At 42.2% G+C, this 18103-nt stretch overlaps 1 non-coding gene across 1 annotated transcript; it reads left to right on the top strand.

The window, feature by feature from the left end:
• Nucleotides 1-7219: 7219 nt before the first annotated feature.
• On the top strand, nt 7220-7326 carry LOC114674847 (U6 spliceosomal RNA). The gene has a single exon (XR_003725930.1). It is a non-coding gene; the product is annotated as a U6 spliceosomal RNA (small nuclear RNA).
• The last annotated feature ends 10777 nt before the right edge of the window (nt 7327-18103 follow it).

The following is an 18103-nucleotide window of genomic DNA, read 5'->3' as shown; positions in this document are numbered from 1 at the left end:
TTAACTATGATGAAGGGAACTATGTTTATTTTTTAAATACTGTAACTAGCTTCAATTTTATCATGGCCAGTAGAAAAACAGAACATTTGTGCTCCATTCTCTTGCATGTGAGAGGGGAGAGAGAAAGTTATGTATCTAGCTTCTAGAATTATGATTTTAGTACTAACAATAGTCAGTATTTACTGAGTACTTATTATGTGCCAGGCATCACATTTAAGTATCCTGACAACCCTCAAGTAGGTTCTCCTGTCATCCTTTTACAGACGAGAAACTGATATTCTGAAAGGTTTATTAACAGCTTGGAAGTGCCCAGATTAAGATTCCAACTCTGCTCTATGCATCTGTGAAGCCGGTGCTCCTGACTGCTGGGCTATGTTGCTTTGTCTGTGCTTGAACAATAAGGGATCCTATCTGTGCATGTCCTGACCTAGGTGAGCCTTTAGGTATGTAAGGCACTCTGACTTGGGAGACAGGTTTTCACTAGCTTCTTGAGGTCATAAACAGGAGAGGCTGGAACTGACTCAACAGAGGCCCTCTCCAGCTTTGTCCTGAGGGGATCAAGCTCCTCTGGGAATGCGGAATAGGCAAGGAGGAGAAAATATGAGGGCTTTGAGAGGAAAGAATAAGAAAATCCCAGACTGTAACTTGTGAGCAAAGGTTTGTCCTTCCTGCCAGCAGTGTTTTCATAAATCCATCTCTCTCTAAGGACTACATTTATTCATCATGTCGGACTCCCTCTCCCATTAATTCATTCCAAAATAATGATCAGTGTTATTGGGTGAAATGGGAATGCATTAAAGGGTGTAAAAAGGAGAGTTTAAGAGTTTACATTTTAAAATGATTACTCCGGCAGGCTGGGGGTAAAGCAGCTCCAGTTTTTTTATAACCAACTTTTTTCCCATCCTCTGTAATTCAGGGGTAAGGGGAGAGAGGAAAGAAGAAAGTTCAATACCTCACCTCTTTCACTATCCCCTAAAGTTCCAAGATTTCCCAAGATGTTTCTCTCCCTGCTCACTTCAGAAACTTACTTGGCCCATTCTGGAATCCCAGCCAAATTTACCTTCTCTCTGCCCCATTAGGGCTCCTTAGCATCTTAACAGAAGGCTTAACGCAAAGACGGCCTTGCACTTGTCCTAATATTGAGACAGATTAGGGACGGGACTTGGTCCCTCCACCCCCGTTAATACATAATTTTCCTCTTTTTCTGTCCTACCTGCTGACCCAGGGACCTTGAAGAAAGGAAGACAAGTAGCATCCCATCATCTTACTCAAGGCACCATACCCACTGATCTCAGGACTTTGAAGAAACTAAGATAGGCAGCATCCCACCCTAAGTCTTAGTCAAGGAAGTCAACTCTATCATCCACACAAATACAAGACCAGAAGAATGATGATCTTTACCCTGTAGAGTTGCCTCATTATTACACTAAACTCTCCACCCAGGGAAGGGCTTATTTGCCATTTTTTGATCATGTGATGTGTGTACTAAAATGATTTCGCACTGTGTCTGCACACCCTGTGTTCTACCCCACACATGTCATGACGTTTGCGTACCTCGTGCTTATTCACGTCACCCTTCTTAAAACACCAGAAAGACCTGTCCTTGGGGAGCCAGCTGGAGAACTCCTCACTCCAGTGCTCTTTCCCTTGTGTTTGAGCATAAGCCCCTAACAAAGCTGTGTTTGGGAAACTTGCTTGGCCTCCTGTCAATTTCTATTGCGTGGGAGCCTAAAAACCTATGGTCCCTAACACTGTGTCACTAATATCCTGTACAGGCAGGCTTTTTGGTTTTATTTTGTTTATGAGACAGGGTCTTGCTTTGTTGCTCAGGCTGGAGTGCAGTGGTGTCTTCATAGCTCACTGTAATCTTGAACTCCTGGGCTCAAGTGATCCTCTCGCCTTACTTTTTATTTTTATTTATTTTTTGAGATAGAGTTTCACTCTTGTCGCCCAGGCTGCAGTGCAACGGTGCGATCTCAGCTCACTGCAACCTCTGCCTCCTGGGTTCAAGCAATTCTTCTGCCTCAGCCTCCCAGTAGCTGGGATTACAGATGCCTGCCACTACGCCCGGAATTTTTGTAATTTTAGTAGAGATAGGGTTTCACCACGTTGGCCAGGATGGTCTCAAACTCCTGACCTTTGGTGATCCACCTGCCTCGGCCTTCCAAAGTGCTGGGATTACAGGCTTGAGCCACTGCACCAGGCCTGATCCTTTTTCCTCTAGATTCCCAAGTAGCTGAGACTACAAGCATGCACAACCATGCCTGGCTAATTTTTAAATTTTATGTAGAGACGGAGTCTTGCTATGTTTATCAGTCTGGTTTTGATCTCCTGTCTTTGACCTATCTCCCGCCTTGGCTTCCCAAAGCACTGGGATTACAGGCGTGACACACCACACCCAGACTGGACTCAAAGACTTTCTGATTTGTGATTGGTTAAAGAGGTTAAGCTTTGTACAAAAATTTGAGATCAGCAGAAAAGAATGTTAGCTCTGACTTGTGAGTGTGACCTCCTTCAGGCCCCTCAGGAAGAGATTCAGAAGAACAGCCATCAGAGTTCAGTCCTCCGTTCCCCCTTAGTTGAGCTCTGTGTGCCAGCAGATCCATTTGGTGGGGATGTGGGTCTCCAACAATTCAGAGACATATTTTAAGGTGTGATCTTTAGTTTCTATAGAGAACAAAACATCTGACTGTAACTTCCTTAGCCATTGTTTTATTTATTTATTTTTTAATTTTTATTTTTTGAGACGGAGTTTCACTCTTGTTGCCCAGGCTGGAGTGCAGTGGCACTATCTCGGCTCACTGCAACCTCTGCCTTCTGGTTTCAAGCGATTCTCCTGCCTCAGCCTCCAAACAAGCTGTTCATTTACTTCTCAAGGCTAGCTAGGTGTCTAGAATTTCCCTTGAAGGAACTCAAGATTTTCCTTCATTTCCATGCTGAGGGAGAGGGGAGGGGACCGGGGGGTGAGGGCAGTGGACCCACAGGCTTCAAAGAGGGGTCTGTTCTGTCTCAGTTTTACCCATAGCTGTTGGAAGTTTTTTGTTTTGGAGGGGGGTTGGGGGGTGGGGTGGCGGTGGAGATGTTTCTCTCTCTCTCTTGTTTTTTAAAATGAAGTCACAATCTCTTGCCCATCTGTCTTATTGATGACTCTTCAGTATGGACACAGTAATGACAGAGATAGGAGGCAGCCAAGAGTCTCCCAGTGAAACCCCTCCTTCAAGCCTAAAACACTCTGAAGGCTGAAAAACCAGACTGCTGGTCTAGATGAAGCCTGCCTTTTCCCAACTGATTCTGAGTAATGCCCACCTGCGCACTGGGAGGACTGGGTGAAGCCTCAGGAAGTTCACGCTATTTGTAGTGGTGAGGATCCTGGCCTCTCCTGTTCCTGTGGTGACCTGGGATTCAATCTTTGAGGGGGAGAACCTGCTAGAAGGACTCTCAGTTTGCTGGAGTTCCTGTTTCTCTCTATCTCTTTTTTTTTTCTTTTCACTCAATAAACCCTGCCCTACTAACCTTACAGTGTGTCCCTGTGCCTCAATTATCCTGGTCATGTGACAAGAACCTGTTTTTTTTCTACAACAGTAACAATGATAGCTAGTACACATGTCCTTACTTCATGTACTGCTCTGCACTGCTGCAAGCACTTTAGTCATTTAGTCCTTATTACATCCTTCTGAAGAAGGTACTGTTATTACTCCAATTTACAGATAAAGAAACAGGATTCTGCTGAGAGAGGGAAAACAAACGAACACAAAAACCGGAAGCACAGAATGGTTAAACCACTTGTCTGAGGCCCACAGCTAATAAATACCCTTAAAAAGTATGCATAACTTACAAAGAATGTTTTGGAGCAATTTTAGCGCACCAAAACATCAATGTCCATTTATCTTAAGGTGAGTTTAGTTGTGTGCAACTCTATATTGCTTTAACTATCTGGATGGAGCGATTTCACTATTTCTCACCCGCATTTCCTTTTATGGAAAACAGCACAAACAAATAGAAGACTCAGGAATTCTTTAGTCACATAAGAACAGACCATGCCAAAGTGAAACACTGTGTTAAAATACCAGATGAGCGTGAACGTTATGCAGCATTTTCAGAAATTAAGTGTTCTACAAAGACACTGACTTGTTACCAGTCTTATCACCTATAGGTGTGTCTCTGGCCCTTGTTATTGTAATTATTTCCTGCTTTGCTTTTGTTCCCACTCACCTGAAATGAGTCACTCAGATAACTCAGAAATTTTCCTTTAGAGCCAGAAAGCTCTAAGTAGGAATGAAAGGAACTGAAATCTGAATAAACTATTGAAAGGAGACCCACTGCTGAAACTTCAAATTTAGTTCCAAGGAGAGATAAATAATGAAATAATGTTAAAATAATCCATTGCTATACTGTCAGAGCAATCCTACACTGGATTCTCTCCCACAAGCACACACAGAGGTTTGTTAGAATAACCACCACAGGACCAGCGTGGTGGCTCACTTCCGTAATCCCAGCACTTCCGGTTGTTACCAGGTGGTCCTTGCTCTCAGAGCTCCCAAGAAGGTGGCGGGCTGCTTCTAAAATGGTGGCAAGCCTTGTGTTCTCTGACCTGGGGTTCTTAGCCTCATGGATTCCAAGGAATGGAATCTTGGGCCATGCGGTGAGTGTTATAGCTCTATTAGAAGCCAGGGTCACAGAACAGAACAGTGGAACCCAGTGACTAGTGTTCAGCTCAATTAGGATGAACCCGGGCTCTTAGCTGTGCAGGAACAATGGCAAGTCTTTAGTCCGATTGTGAGTGGCAATGGGCACCTCGCCAGATCAGGAGCACAGCGGACACCTTGTCAGACCCTGAGGGATGGAAGTCAGCCGGGGTCTGCGAGGGGTGGCAAACAGCAGTGGTGGAAGGCGAGGGAAAGCTCAGCTCCAGCGGTGTTGGACCAGAAGAGTGCAGTTTCAAGATTTAATAGAGTGAAAACAGAGCTCCCATTCAAAGGGAGGGGACCCAAAGAGGTTAGCCATTGCCATCTGGAATGCCTGGGTTTACATCCTGATTATTGTCCCTCCCACTGTACTCTCAGGTGATAGATGATTGGTTATTTCTTTACCTCCTGTTTTTGCTTAATAAGCATTTTAGTGAGCTCTCTTTACTACCTGATTGGTTGTGTGTGAGCTAAGTTGCAAGCCCCGTGTTTAAAGGTGGATGTGGTCACCTTCCCAGCCAGGCTTAGGGATTCTTAGTTGGCCTAGGAAATCCAGCTAGTCCTGTCTCTCAGGGAGACTGAGGAGGGTGTATCACTTGAGGCCAGGAGTTCAAGACCAACCTGGCCAACATGGTGAAACCCTGTTGTTACTAAAAATACAAAAATTAGCTGGGTGTGGTGGCGTGTGCCTGTAGTCCCAGCTACTCGGGAGGGTAAGGCACGAGAATCACCTGAACTCAGGAGGCAGAGGTTGTAGCAGTGTGCTGAGATTTCACCACTGCACTCCGACCTGGGTGACAGAGTGAGACCCTGTTTTGGAAAAAATAATAATAATAAAAAAATCACCACCACAGTACTGATACTGATTTTGTGATGGGTCACAACAAAATCACTCAATCTTTCTGCCTCCTGTTGTTTCTGGATCAAACTGAGGGCCAGGCTGCTATTTATCGTGGCCCAATAACGAGATGCAGATAAACTGGGGCGGAAGACAGTTTTTATTTCTGTAACTGATTACAGGGAGAAGGCCTGGAAATTATCACCAGACCAACTCAAAATTACAAAGTTTTTCAGAGCTTGTATAACTTCTACGCTATATGTTTTTGTGTAAGTGTGCATTCATCTAAAGACATTAACTTCTTTTTAATCTATAACTAAGTGATTAACTTCTTTTAATCTATAACTAAGGTCTGGGTCCTGGAGACCTTATTCTGGAGCCTCAGTAAGTTTACTTAATCTAAATGGGTCCAAGTGCCAAGTGTTGGGGTGATTGCACTTATCTTGTCTCCTGCTAAATCACAGAGGTTTGGGAAGTTCCTTCAAATTTCCAATAAACTTGTTTGTGGAGGCCTGGAGAGTTTCTTCAGACCCCCAATAAAATTTGTGCAATCCTAAATGGGCCCTGTTAAGAATTCTTTCATTATTCTGTCATACTTTAAGGCTAAGGGAAAGGCCTAAGCAAAACTCATGGTGGGCTTTTGTTATATTGCAGCATTTGTACAAGGGCACTAGCTTTTAATATTTAACTTAACCAGTCAATCAGTACTAAAACAGTTGTTATGTAGGCCTGCCACACTGTTGCAGTGATGTGACAGAGCCAGACTAATGCCACTTATGCAAATCACCAACTTTTAACTTGATTATATAACTCTAGAGCTGTAATGAAAAGGCTTTCATAGGTCATCTAAGTAAGAGGATGGTAAGTTTTTTTCCATTTTACCGGTAGATTCTTGTTTTTATTTGTTTCTTTTCTAAAGTTGATTAATTATTATTATTTTTTATTTTTAGAAGCAATGTCTTGGTCTATTGTCCAGACTGTTATGTAGCAGCAGGATCATAACTCACTGCAGCCTTGATTGCCTGAGCTCAAGGGATCCTCCTGCATCAGCCTCCTGAGTAGCTGGAACTACAGGTACATGCCACCATGCCTGGATAATTATTTTGTTTTATTTTTTTTTGTAGAGACAGGGTCTTGCTTATTTGCCCAGGCTGGTAATTCATTTTCTAATTGACAAATAACATATTGTATATGTTTATGGTGTATAACGTGATGTTTTGATATATGAATACATTGTGGAATGATTAAATCAAGCGAATTGACATATTCATCATCTCACATACTTAAATGTGTGAAGATAACATTTAAAATCTACTCTCTAGCAATTTTCAAATATACTCTACCTTATTATTAATTATAGTTATCCTGTTGCACAACAGATCTCCACAACTTATTATTCCTAACATCAACTTTGTATCTTTTGACCAACGTCTACCCATTTCCTCCTCCTCCCCAGTCACCTCCATTCCCAGCCCTGGTAAACACTGCATACCAAAAATAAAATTCTAAACCCTCTAGCTGACTGATGGGTCCTCCCCTTTGCCCAGGGCATTCCAAAGTTATCCTGAAAAACTAGTTCAGGCCATAATGGGGAGTGGGGATCAGGCATACCTCATTATGCCCTCCTCCCTGCTGGAATTCAGGTACAGCTGACCAGCATTAACGACAATACAGAGCCCTTAAGACTGATAAAATAGTGCTTGCTTTGGCAGCACATATAGTACACTTGGAATGATACAGAGAAGATTAGCATGGCCCCTGTGCAAAGATGACATGCAAATTCATGAAGCAGTCCATAAAAAAAAAGACTGACAGAACAGAGTCTTTAAGTCTGATAAGAAACATTTACAATCTATTCTCTCTGAAACCTGCTACCTGGAGGCTTCATCTGCATGATTAAAATCTTGGTCTCTACAACCACTTATCATAACCCAGACATTTCTTTCTATTGATTCCAGGTCTTTAGATAATAACTCTTTCAACCAACTGCCAATAAGAAAATCTTTGAATCTGTGTGTGATCTGGAAGCCCCCCACCTCCTTCTAGTTGTCCTGCCTTTCCATACTGAAGCAATGTACATCTTACATGCACTGATTGATGTTCCATGACTCCCTAAAATGTATAAAACCAAACTGTAGCCCTACCACCTTGGGCATATGTTCTCAGGATCTCCTGGTACTGTCACAGACCATTGGTCACTCAAATTTGGCTTAGAATAAATGTCTTCAAATGTTTTACAGAGCTCAACTCTTTTTGTTGATGCTACCACTCTACTCCCTGTTTCCATGAGTTTGATTTTTTAATCCTAGCACACTGGAAGGCCAAAGCAGGAGGATGACTTTAGTCCACACGTTTGAGACCAATCTGGGCAACATAGTGAGACTCTGTCTTTACAAAAAATTTTGAAAAAACTAGCCTGATGTGGTGGTGCCTGCCTGTAGTTCCAGCTACTCAGGAGGCTGAGATGGGAGGATTGCTTGAGCCCAGGAGTTCTAGGGTGCCATGAGCCACAGTCATGCCACTGCACTACAGCCTGGGTGACAGAGTGAGACCCTGTCTTTCCAAAACAAAACAAGAAACAGGGAAATCCCAAGATGGCTAAATAGGAACAGCTCCAGTCTACAGCCCCAAGTGTGAGTGATGCACAAGATGGGTGATTTCCGCATTTGCAACTGAGGTACTGGGTTCATCTCACTGGGGCTTGTTGGACAGTGGGTGCAGCCCTCGGAGCAGGGTGGGGTATCGCCTCACCCGGGAAGCACAAGGGGTCGTGGAATTCCCTTTCCTAACAAAGAGAAGCCATGACAGACAGTACCTGGAAAATTGGGACACTCCCGCCCTAATACCGTGCTTTTCCAATGGTCTTAGCAAATGGCACACTAGGAGGTTATATCCTGTGCCGGGCTTGGACAGTCCCACTCCCACGGAGCCTCGCTCACTGCTAGCACAGCAGTCTGAGATCGAACTGCAAGGTGGCAGCAAGGCTGGGGGAGGGGTGTCCACCATTGCTGAGGCTTGAGTAGGTAAACAAAGTCGCTGGGAAGCTCGAACTGGGTGGAGCCCACTGCAGCTCAAGGAGGCCTGCTTGCCTCTGTAGACTCCACCTCTGGGGGCAGAGCATAGCTGAACAAAAGACAGCAGAAACTTCTGCAGACTTAAACGTCCCTGTCTGACAGCTTTGAAGAGAGTAGGGTTCTCCCAGCATGGAGTTTGAGATCTGAGAATGGGCAGACTGCCTCCTCAAGTGGGTCCCTGATCCCCAAGTAGCCTAAAAGGGAGACACGTCCTAGAGGGGCTGACTGACACCTCATACAGCTGGGTGCCTCTCTGAGACGAAACTTCCAGAGGAAGGATCAGGCAGCAACATTTGCTGTTCTGCAATATTTACTGTTCTGCAGCCTCCGCTGGTGATACCCTGGCAAACAGGGTCTGGAGTGGACCTCCAGCAAACTCCAACAGACCTGCAGCTGAGGGTCCTGACTGTTAGAAGGAAAACTAACAACCAGAAAGGACATCCACACCAAAACCCCATCTGTACATCACCGTCTACAAAGACCAAAGGTAGATAAAATCACAAAGATGTGGCCGGGCGCGGTGGCTCAAGCCTGTAATCCCAGAACTTTGGGAGGCCAAGACGGGTGGATCACGAGGTCAGGAGATCGAGACCATCCTGGCTAACACAGTGAAACCCCGTGTCTACTAAAAAATACAAAAAAACTAGCCGGGCGAGGTGGTGGGCGCCTGTAGTCCCAGCTACTCGGGAGGCTGAGGCAGGAGAATGGCCTGAACCCGGGAGGCGGAGCTTGCAGTGAGCTGAGATCCGGCCACTGCACTCCAGCAAGGGGGGACAGAGTGAGACTCTGTCTCAAAAAAAAAAAAAAAATCACAAAGATGTGGAGAAACCAGAGCAGAAAAGCTGAAAATTCTAAAAATCAGAGCACCTCTTCTCCTCCAAAGGAATGCAGCTCCTCGCCAGCAACGGAACAAAGCTGGACAGAGAATGACTTTGAAGAGTTGAGAGAAGGCTTCAGATAATTGGTAATAACAAAATTCTCCGAGCTAAAGGAAGACGTTCGCACCCATCACAAAGAAGCAGGCAGACCTCCTTGAGCTGTGGTGGGCTCCAGGCAGTTCGAGCTTCCTGGTTGCTTTGTTTACCTACTCAAGCCTCAACAATGGCAGGCGCCCCTCCCCCAGCCTAGCTGCCACCTTGCAGTTCAATCTCAGACTGCTGTGCTAGCAATGAGCGAGGCTCCGTGGGCGTGGAACCCTCCGAGCCGGGTGCGGGATATAATCTCCTGCTGTGCCGTTTTCTAAGACCATTGGAAAAGCGCAGTATTAGGGTGGGAATGACCCAATTTTCTGGGTGTCATCTGTCACTGCTTTGCTTGGCTAGGAAAGGGAATTCCCTGACCCCTTGCACTTCCTGGGTGAGGCAATACCTCGCCCTGCTTTGGCTCTTGCTTGGAGCACTGCACCCACTGTCCTGCACCCACTGTCTGACAAGCCCCAGTGAGATGAACCTGGTACCTCAGTTGGAAATGCAGAAATCACCCTTCTTCTGCTTTGCTCACACTGGGAGCTGTAGACTGAGCTGTTCCTATTTGGCCATCTTGGAACTGCACCTGTCATTTTTTTTAATGTAGTTTCTTAGTTTGGCTTTGGTGTCAGGGTAATGCTGGCCTTGTAAAATGTATTTGGAAGTCTTCCTTTCTCCTCAGGTTTTTGGAAGAGATTGAGAAGGATTGGCATTAGTTCTTTAAATGTCTGGTAGAATTCAGCAGTGAAGCTAACAGGTCCTAGGCTTTTCTTTGGTGGGAGACTTTATTACTGATTCACTCTCTTTACTCATTATTGATCTATTCAGATTTCCTATTTCTTCATAATTCAATCTGGGGAAGTTGTATGTTTCTAGGACTTTATCCATTTCCTCTAGGTTATCCAATTTATTGGCATATAATTGTTCGTATTAGTCTCTTAACAATCCGTTGTGTCTCGACAGTATCAGTTCTAATGTCTCATCTTTCATTTCTGATTTGATTTGAATCTTTTTTTAGTCTTGCTAAAGGTTTGTTGATTTTGTTTGTCTTTTAACAAAATCAACTCAGTTTTCTTGATTCTATTATTTTTCTAGTCTCTATTTCATTTATTTTTGCCCAGATTTTATTCCCTTCTGAGAGACAGGACTAGCTGGATTTCCTAGGTTGACTAAGAATTCCTAAGCCTAGCTGGGGAAGGTGACCACAGCCACCTTTAAACAGTGGGCTTGTAACTCAGCTCACTAAAATAACAATTAGGCTAAAAGCAGGAGGTAAAGCAATAGTCAATCATCTATCACCTGAGAGCACAGGAGGAGGGACAATGATCGGGATATAAACCCAGGCATTTGAGCTGGATTGGGCAACCCCCTTTGGGTCCCTTCCTGTTGTATGGGAGCTCTGTTTTCACTCTATTAAATCTTGCAACTGCACACTTGTCCGTGTTTGTTCTGGCTCAAGCTGAGCTTTCACTTGCCATCCACCACTGCTGAACTCCACCATCACAGACCCACCATTGACTTCCACCCCTCAGGATCTGGCAGGGTGTCTGCTGTGCTTCTGATCCAGCGAGGCACCTATTGCTGCTCTCGATTGGGTTAGAGGCTTGCCATTATTCCTGCATGGCTAAGTGCCCAAGTTCATCCTAATCGAGCTGAACACTAGTTGCTGGGTTCCATGGTTCTCTTCCGTGACCCATGACTTCTAATAGACCTATAACACTTACCGCATGGCCCAAGGTTCCATTCCTTGGAATCTGTGAGGCCAAGAACCCCAGGTCAGAGAACAGAAGGCTTGCCACCATCTTGGGAATGGCCCGCCACCATGTTGGGAGCTCTAAGAGCAAAGACCCACCAGTAACACTTCCTTCTTCTAACTTTGGGCTTAATTTGTTCTTCTTTTTCTAGTTCCTTGGGGTGTAATGTTAGGTTGTTTTCTTTTTCTTTTAGATCCTTCTTTTTCAATGTAGACATTTATTGCTATAAATTTTCTTCTTACGGTTGCTTTTGCTGTTATCCCATACATTTTGGTATGTTGTTTTTACATTTTTGTTTGCCTTAAATTATTTTAAAATTTCCCTTTTGATTTCTTTTTTGACCCATTGTTTGTCCAGGATCATGTTGTTTAATTTCCACATATTTTTGAATTTTCCAAAATTCCTCTTGTTGTTGATTTCTAATTTTATATCATTGTGGTTGGAAAAGATGCTTGATATAGTTTTAGTCCTCTTAATTTTTATTTTTTATTTTTTTGAGATGGAGTCTTGCTCTGTCGCCCAGGCTGGAGTGCTGTGGCGCGATCTCGGCTCACTGCAAGCTCTGCCTCTCGGGTTCATGCCATTCTCCTGCCTCAGCCTCTCAAGTAGCTGGGACTATAGGTGCCCACCACCACGCCCAGCTAATTTTTTGTATTTTTAGTAGAGATGAGGTTTCACCATGTTAGCCAGGATGGTCTCTATCTCCTGACCTCATGATCTGCCTGTCTTGGCCTCCCAAAGTGCTGGGATTACAAGCGTGAGCCACCGCGCCCGGCCTAGTCCTCTTAATTTTAAAATAATTATCATATATAAATTATTATACAATATAACTATATGTTATAATTACCTACATGTTATCATATAACACATTATATTCTACACACTATATTGCACAGTGTTAATAAATATAATAGGTGATGTGTTGTCTGTAATATTAGAGTGAATATAAAGTCTAATATGTTATATATTATTATATTTGCATATAATAACCTTAGGGAGATATGTACAAGATTTTAAATTGCATCTGGTTCTCCCAGCACTGTATCCCTCTCCCTGGTTTATTTCTTTTCTTTTTTTTTTTTTTTTTTTTTTTTTTTTTTTTTTTACAAAAACACGTGTTCTTCTTCTTCTTCTTTTTTTTTTTTTTGAGATGGAGTCTCACTCTGTTACACAGACTGGAGTGCAGTGGCTCAATTTTGGCTCACTGCAGCCTCTGCTCCTGAGCTCAAGCAATCCTCCTGCCTCAGCCTCCCAAGTAGCTGGGATCAGAGAGGCATGCCACCATGCCCAGTTAATTTTTGTATTTCTGGTAGAGATGGGTTTCACCATGTTGCTTAGGCTGGTCTCGAACTCCTAAGCTCAAACCATCCACTTGCCTTGTCCTCTCAAAGTGCTAGGTGTGAACGATTACACCTGGCCAAAAATAAGTGTTCTTTTAATCACTAAAGGCAGGGTATTCATGCAATTTATTCAAAATCATCAACTTTTTTCTCTTTCTTTCCCTTCTATAGTCCAACATCACATCTATCACCCCTGCTACCACTACCCCTGCCCCTCCTGCTGCTATTTTCCATTTGCTCTCTGGGTTATTAATGCCAATCTCCTTCTAATATGTGAATTATTCTGAAGAATGTTTTGTGTGCACTTGAGAAGAATGTATGTTCTGTTACTGTTGGATGGAATATTTGTCTATGTCTTTTAGGTCCATTTGGTCTACAGTGTACTCCAAGTTCAATGTTTTCTTTTCTTTCTTTCTTCTTGTTTTAAATTACATGGATAAATTCTCTATTGGTCATTTCTGAGATTTTGATGCACCCATCACCTGAGCAGTGTAGACTGTACCCAATGTGTATTCTTTTATTCCTCACCTTTCTCCCACCCTTCTCCCCAAGTCCCCAGAGTCCATTATGTCATTCTTCTGCCTTTGTGTCTTCACAGCTTAGCTCCCAATCATAAGTGAGAACGTATGATATTAGGTTTCCCATTCCTGAGTTACTTCACTTATATTAATGGTCTCCAACTTCATCCAGGTTGCTGCGAATGCCATTATTTCATTCCTTTTTATAGCTGAGTAGTATGCCATGGTGTATATATACTATATTTTCTTTATCCACTTGTTGGTTGATTGGGCATTTGGGCTGGTTCCATATTTTTGCAATTTTGAATTGTGCTGCTATAAACATGCATGTGTAAGTGTCTTTTTCATATAATGACTTCTTTTCCTCTGAGTAGATACTCAGCAGTAAGATTCCTGGATCGAATGGTAGTTCTAATTTCAGTTCTTTAAGGAGGCTCCATACTGTTTTCCATAGTGGTTGTACTAGTTTACATTCCTACCAGCTGTGTAAAAGTGTTCCCTTTCGACCACATCCATGCCAATATCAGTTTTTTTTTTTTTTTTTTTTTTTTTAGTTTTAAATTGTGGCTATTCTTGCAGGAGTAAGGTGGTACCACATTATGGTTTTAGATTCACATTTCTCTGATAATTAGTGATGTTGAGCATTTTTTAAAATATGTTTGTTGGCCATATGTATATCTTCTTTTAAGAATTGTCTTCAGCCAGGCACAATAGCTCACACCTGAAATCCTAGCACTTTGGGAGGCTGAGGCGGGTGGATTATGACATCAGGAGTTTGAGACCATCCTGGCTAAAATGGTGAAACCCCATCTCTACTAAAAATACAAAAAAAATTACCCGGGCGTGGTGGCACACACCTGTAATCCCAGCTACTCAGGAGGATGAGGCAGGAGAATCGCTTGAACCCAGGAGGTGTAGGTTGCAGAGAGCTGAGATTGTGTCACTGCACTCCAGCCTGGGCAACAGAGTGAGACTCCGTCTCATCAAAAAAAAAAAAAAAAAAAAAAAAAAAAATTGTCCATGTCCTTAGCCTACTTTTTTTTTTCTTTTCCATTTTTAATTTTTTTAATTTATTTATTTTTTTGAGACAGGGTCTCTCTCGGTTGCCCAGACTGGAGTGCAGTGGTGTCATCTCAGCTTACTGCAACCTCCACCTCCTGGGTTCAAGGGATCCTCCTATCTCAGCCTCCCAAGTAGCTGGGACTACACCAACAAGCCACCACACCCTGCTAACTTTTATATTTTTTGTAGGGACAGAGCTTTGCTATGTTGCCTAGGCTTGTCTCAAACTCTTGGGCTCAAGCGATCCACCCACCTTGGCCTCCCAAGTGCTGGGATTACAGACATGGGCCATTGAGCCCAACCCTTAGCCTACTTTTTGATGGGATTGTTTGTTTTTTTCTTGCTGATTTGCTTGAGTTCCTTGTAAATTCTGAATATTAGTCCTTTGTTGGATGCATAGTTTGTAAATATTTTCTCCCACTCTATGAGCTTTCTGTTTACTCTGCTTATTATTTCTTTAGCTGTGCAGAAGCTTTTTAGTTTAAACAAGTCCCAGCTATTTATCTTTGTTTTTGTTGCATTTGCGTTTGGGTTCTTGGTAATGAACTCTGCCTAGGCCAATGTCTAGAAGGGTTTTTCCAATGTTGTCTTCTAGAATTTTTATGGTTTCATGTTTTAGATATAGGTCTTTGATTCATCTTGAGTTGATTTTTGTATAAAGTGAGAGATGAGGATCCAGTTTCATTCTTCTATATGTGGCTTACCAATTATCCCAGCACCATTTGTTGAATAGGATGTCCTTTCTCCACTTATGTTTTTGTTTGCTTTGTTGAAGATCAGTTGGCTGTAAGTATTTAGATTTATTTCTGGGTTCTCTATTCTGTTCCATTTGTCTATTTTCCTGTTTTTATGCCAGTACCATGCTGTTTTGTTAACTATGTTTTGTAGTACAGTTTGAAATGCTTCCAGATTTATTCTTTTTGCTTAGTCTTGCTTTGGCTATGCTGGCTCTTTTTTGGTTCCTTATGAATTTTAGGATTTTTTCTAGTTACGTGAAGAATAATGATGGTATTTTGATGGAAATTGCTTTGAATTTGTAGATTGCTTTTAGCAATATTTTCATTTTCACAATATTGATTCTACCCATCCATGAGCATGGGATGTATTTCCATTTGTTTGTGTCGTCTATGATTTCTTTCAGCAGAGTTTTACAGTTTTTCTTGTAGAGGTCTTTCACCTCCTTGGTTAGGTATATTTCTAAGTATTTTATTATTATTATTTTTTGCAGCTATTGTAAAAGGGGTTGAGTCCTTGATTTGATTCTCAGCTTGGTTGCTATTGGTGTATAGCAGTGCTGCTGATTTGTGTACATTGATTTTGTATCTTAAAACTTTACTGAATTCATTTATCTGATCTAGGTGCTTTTTGGATGAGTCTTTAGGTTTTCTAGGAATATGATCATATTTGACATATTTGTCAAACAGTGACAGTTTGACTTCCTCTTTACTGATTTGGATGCCCTTTATTTCTTTCTCTTGTCTGATTCCTCTGGATAGGTCTTCTAGTACTATGTTGAATAGAAGTGGTGAAAATGAACATCCTTATCTTGTAACAGTTATCAGCAAAAATGTTTTCAACTTTTTCCCATTCAGTACAGTGTTGGCTGTGGGTTTGTTGTAGATGGCTTTTATTACCTTAAGGTATCCCTTCTATGTCAATTTTGCTGAGGGTTTTAATCATAAAGGAATGCTGGGTTTTATAAAATGCTTTTCTGTGTCTATTTAAATGATCATATGATTTTTGTTTTTAATTCTGTTTATGTGGTATATTACATTCACTTCTATATTTAAACCATCCCTGAATCCCTGGTATGAAACTTACTTAATCATGCTACATTATCTTTTTGGCATATTGTTGGATTCAGTTAGCTAGTATTTTGTTGGGGATTTTTGCATCTATGTTCATCAGGGATATTGGTCTGTAGTTTTCTTTTTTTCTTTTGTCCTTTCCTAATTTTGGTATTAGGGTTATACTGACTTTTTTTTTTTTTTTTTTTAGATGGAGTCTCGCTCTGTCACCAGGCTGGAGGGCAGTGGAGCGATCTTGGCTCACTACAACCTCCGACTCCCTGGTTCAAGCGATTCTCCTGCCTCAGCCTCCCGAGTAGCTGGGATTACAGGCAAGAGCCACCACACCTGGCTAATTTTTGTATTTTTTAGTAGAGACGGAGTTTCTCCATGTTGGCTAGAATGGTCTTGATCTCCTGACCTTGTGATCCGCCCCCTTAGCCTCCCAAAGTGCTTAGATTACAGGTATGAGCCACCATGCTCAGCTGGTTATAATGGCTTTATAGAATGATTTAGGGAGGATTCCCTCTTGCTCTATCTTTTAGAGTAGTTTCAGTAGGATTGGTACCAATTATTTTTGAATGTCTGATAGAATTCAGCTGTAAATCCATCTGGTCCTGGACATTTTTTTATTGTTGGCAATTTTTAAATTACCATTTCAGTCTTGCTGCTTGCTATTGGTCTGGTCAGAGTTTCTACTTCCTCCTAGTTTAATCTAGGAGGGTTGTATATTTCCAGGAATTTCTCCATCTCCTCTAGGTTTTCTAGTTTGTGAACATAAAGCTGTTCATAGTAGCCTTGAATGATCTTTTGTATTTCTGCTATATCGTTTGTAATATATCCCATTTTGTTTCTCATTGAGCTTATTTGAATCTTCTCTCTTCTTTTCTTGAGTAATCTTTCTAATGGGCTGTCAATTTCATCTTTTCAAAGAACCAGCTTTCTGTTTCATTTATCTGTTTTCTTTGTTTGTTTGTTTCTTTTTTAAAAAATTATTATTATACTTTAAGTTCTAGGGTACATGTGCATATTGTGCAGGTTTGTTACATATGTATACTTGTGACATGTTGGTGTGCTGCAGCCATCAACTCATCAGCACCCATCAACTCATCATTTACATCAGGTGTAACTCCTAATGCAATCCCTCCCCCCTCCCCCCTCCCCATGATAGGCCCCGGTGTGTGATGTTCCCCTTCCCGAGTCCAAGTGATCTCATTGTTCAGTTCCCACCTATGAGTAAGAACATGTGGTGTTTGGTTTTCTGTTCTTGCGATAGTTTGCTGAGAATGATGGTTTCCAGCTGCATCCATGTCCCTAAAAAGGACACAAACTCATCCTTTTTTATGGCTGCATAGTATTCCATGGTGTATATGTGCCACATTTTCTTTTTTTTTTTTTTTAAATTTATTTATTATTATTATACTTTAAGTTGTAGGGTACATGTGCATAACGTGCAGGTTTGTTACATATGTATACTTGTGCCATGTTGGTGTGCTGCACCCATCAACTCATCATTTACATCAGGTATAACTCCCAATGCAATCCCTCCCCCTTCCCCCCTCCCCATGATAGGCCCCTGTGTGTGATGTTCCCCTTCCTGAGTCCAAGTGATCTTATTGTTCAGTTCCCACCTATGAGTGAGAACATGCGGTGTTTGGTTTTCTGTTCTTGTGATAGTTTGCTAAGAATGATGGTTTCCAGCTGCATCCATGTCCCTACAAAGGACGCAAACTCATCCTTTTTGATGGCTGCATAGTATTCCATGGTGTATATGTGCCACATTTTCTTAATCCAATCTGTCACTGATGGACATTTGGGTTGATTCCAAGTCTTTGCTATTGTGAATAGTGCTGCAATAAACATACGTGTGCATGTGTCTTTATAGCAGCATGATTTATAATCCTTTGGGTATATACCCAGTAATGGGATGGCTGGGTCATATGGTACATCTAGTTCTAGATCCTTGAGGAATCGCCATACTGTTTTCCATAATGGTTGAACTAGTTTACAATCCCACCAACAGTGTAAAAGTGTTCCTATTTCTCCACATCCTCTCCAGCACCTGTTGTTTCCTGACTTT

The sequence above is a fragment of the Macaca mulatta genome, chromosome 1 (genome assembly GCF_049350105.2).
Source record: "Macaca mulatta isolate MMU2019108-1 chromosome 1, T2T-MMU8v2.0, whole genome shotgun sequence".
Classification (NCBI taxonomy): Eukaryota; Metazoa; Chordata; class Mammalia; order Primates; family Cercopithecidae; genus Macaca; species Macaca mulatta.
Note: the sequence above shows the minus strand (reverse complement) of the source record. Positions and strands in the feature narration are given on the sequence as shown.